The sequence below is a fragment of the Cynoglossus semilaevis genome, chromosome 1 (assembly GCF_000523025.1).
Source record: "Cynoglossus semilaevis isolate Cse_v1.0 chromosome 1, Cse_v1.0, whole genome shotgun sequence".
In the NCBI taxonomy this organism is placed as follows: Eukaryota; Metazoa; Chordata; class Actinopteri; order Pleuronectiformes; family Cynoglossidae; genus Cynoglossus; species Cynoglossus semilaevis.
The window spans coordinates 1,144,791-1,148,111 of NC_024307.1; the positions used below are offsets into that span (position 1 = coordinate 1,144,791).

Below are 3,321 nucleotides of genomic sequence, written 5' to 3' on the forward strand. Positions count from 1 at the left end.
ATCAACATTTTCAGATTGGTTGCTACATCAGTGCTCTGAGTGGACACAGTACTTCACTGCCATAAAACTGTGCCATTCTAGGGGGCGTACCCCCCACTTTGAGAACCACAGCATCTTTCTTTTGTCCCCCCTCCCCTCCCTCCCCACCCCCAAACACACACACAAACACATATCCACATTGTCACCAAATGCGGTGTCTTGTCTCACACGGTTCTTTGTCAGGCGAGAGGTTGGAGGACGCAGCCTGCTGGTGTGTGTGTGCATGACGGGCAGGTCACACTTGTCAACATGACTAGAGAGGACAGCCAGTGATGCCAACAGACAGGACGCTGTGTCTCAGGGACGGACAACGACGTGTTTGTGTGTGTGTGTGTGTGCGTGTGCGGCCGTAGACCACCCAGCTCCACAGACCTCTGCTCTTCATCTGCTCTTCAGGTTTGGATCTGTATCTCAGCAGTCTGCTTAAATTCCCCCCAGGAATTCACCTTTGACAAATTGCATATTTTTGTCATGCAAACCAAAGGGCTTTAAACGAAGTATTCGATCGTCGTCCGCACCGCACACGGCAGGAAATGACTTTCTGGATGAGACTCTTTCAGAGCGTCCGTCAGCGGCGGCCGCCTCAGACCCGCTGTTGTGAGGCCACCGTATCCTCCAGAGCCTCGGAGCAGCACGTGGGTTTGGCTGAGATATTCCGCGCAGCCCTCAGCGTTACCTTGCATGTATAATTACCGGATATGCTGCCCGCCGCTGATAACTCACCCAAACAATGTTTGAAGGCGAGAGGCGGCGATGAATTACCAATGAAGTGTGAAAAAGACTGATTAAAATTGCCTCGGTCAAAAGCCAGCACACCAGTGTGTGCTGTGCTGCGGCAGTCTGGGGGAGACAGGGGAGGCAGGGGAGACAGGGGAGACGGGGGAGACAGGGGAGACAGGGGAGGCGGGGGAGACAGGGGAGACGGGGGAGACAGGGGAGACAGGGGAGACAGGGGAGGCGGGGGAGACAGGGGAGGCAGGGGAGACAGGGGAGACGGGGGAGACAGGGGAGACGGGGGAGACAGGGGAGACAGGGGAGACGGGGGAGACAGGGGAGACAGGGGAGGCAGGGGAGACAGGGGAGACAGGGGAGACAGGGGAGACAGGGGAGACGGGGGAGACAGGGGAGGCAGGGGAGACAGGGGAGGCAGGGGAGACAGGGGAGGCAGGGGAGACAGGGGAGGCGGGGGAGACAGGGGAGACAGGGGAGGCGGGGGAGACAGGGGAGGCAGGGGAGACAGGGGAGGCAGGGGAGACAGGGGAGACAGGGGGAGACGGGCTCTGCTGTGAAGATAGCCTGTCCTCCTGAATCCTTCGCTGTGATTGGAGCTGATGTTTGGTTTCCTAGTTTGGTACATAGAAAGATCATTTGAGACTGAGGATGTTAGCTTAGCTTAGCGTAGCTTAGCTGTCGTCAAAACCTCGTAGGCCAGTTACATTGACTTTGAGTTTTGTACTTTGAGTTGTCGTTAACACCCTGACGTAGCTGAGGACAAAAACAGTGCATAAAACACAACAGAGAGCGTGTGGAACCAGTACCAGTGTTGCACCAGGAGGGGCAGCTAGCTTAAACATATGCTAAATCATGATCGTACAAAAAGCTGAAACAGGTAACAGTACACAACAGTACACAACAGTACACAACAACATGTACTGCATTTCCACTTTCCATGTGACGTGGTGGTACCACACGGGCTTGTTGCCCCCAGGACCAGTTTACAGAAGACAGGGAGGACAGGACGGTGTATTCTTCCAGGCGTGTGGGCGTGGAGCTCCGGGCACCTAATTACAGCCCTGGCTCCCAGAGCCTGCATCCGTCTCCCACAGCCCCCATGTTTGGGTGCATCTTCCCTGGCTGAGTCAGATGATACGCTCCCCTCGTCTCTGAAGCTTTGGTCTCAGGAGGTCTCCACCTTAGCGCGGAGCGCGGCTGTGTCTGATTAGCCGGCTTAAATGAGCTCCCCAGTTAACTGGGCGCGTTGTCATTCTCTCTGTTGACAGTTGTGAGATGGGCTGCCAGACAGTGTGGGCCGCTCATTAGTTTGATCAGGAGATTTCTTCATCATGTCTAACAAACACTGGTGTTACAGTTCTGCTGGGACCTCATTTAGCTTTGTCTGTTTGAAATGCTAGTTAGCCGTCTAGCTAGCTGCCGACTTCTGCGTTAACAAGGTCGGACTGTTGTTTCTTCCACTGGTTCGTTGTACACTGATGTGTGGTCCAGTAATTGGTGCTTTTGGTTAAAGTCTGTCCTCGTATGATGACGGTCGTGTGGGTTTTTTTTTTTTTTTTTTTTTTGTGGTCCTGCAACAGTTCAGACCAGTGGCCCACAGAGGGCGTCTAATTATAGTTCAGTTTTGTTGTTAACATTGTGACTGTAACTTTGAATGATTGAGAAATGTTGCATGGAAGTGAGCGGCCACAGTGTGTCACTATGTCTCCAATTTGGACCTTTGACGGGTGAACAAGGACAGTTTTATTTCTGTTGAAAACATCTGCTAGGGCCGTCGATACGATACGTATCACGATACAGCGGCAACGCTACGATATATTGAGATACTACAGTCCTGATGATATACTGAGGTGCCCCCCCCCCAGTGTGATCCTAGCCCCCCCCTCCAGAGGGATCTACATTTTGACTGAAACACCTGCAGTCCCTGTACAATCCACCAGTGGTCAGATGTTTAAATGCTCCACAAAAATGAACCAATGACACGAATGTCTGACTGTTAATTATTTAAAAAAAAAATCAGTTCAGTGATGTAGAATATTGATACGATATCGTAAAACGATAAATCGCGATATTTCAATGTATCGGTATTTTCTCACATTGACTTTTTAAGTCTGAATTCTGAACGAAGACCGTGGTGGGATGTTAATATGACGTTAACAGTGGTTCAGAGCTCGAAGATCGGAACTGGAGTTCCTCCGTTCTCAACAACCCAGTGAGTGAGAAACGGTTCCTCCTTCGTGTCGGAACGTTCCAGATGCTGGGCACGGTCAGTGATCTGGGTTCCTCCCTCGTCACGCTGCTGCCTGCTCTGCATCGAGGAAACTGATGAAGGATGAGAGATGAAGACGGAGGAATAGATGGATCAGAGAGAGAGAAGAAAAAAAATAAAAAAATAAAAGAGCGAGGAAGAAAAAGGAGGGAGAACGTAGAGGAGGAGGAGGAGAACGGTGGAGGGAGGAAGAGAGCGACAGAAACAAAGGCTGACACAGATAACATCTATCAGAGCAGCACAAACGTGGGCTTCTATCATAACAAATACAGAGATACCTC

At 51.5% G+C, this 3,321-nt stretch overlaps 1 protein-coding gene across 3 annotated transcripts in view; it reads left to right on the forward strand.

The window, feature by feature from the left end:
• Positions 1–3,321, forward strand: part of myt1lb (myelin transcription factor 1-like, b) — a 173,988-nt gene that overhangs the window by 67,071 nt on the left and 103,596 nt on the right. The window lies entirely within an intron of this gene.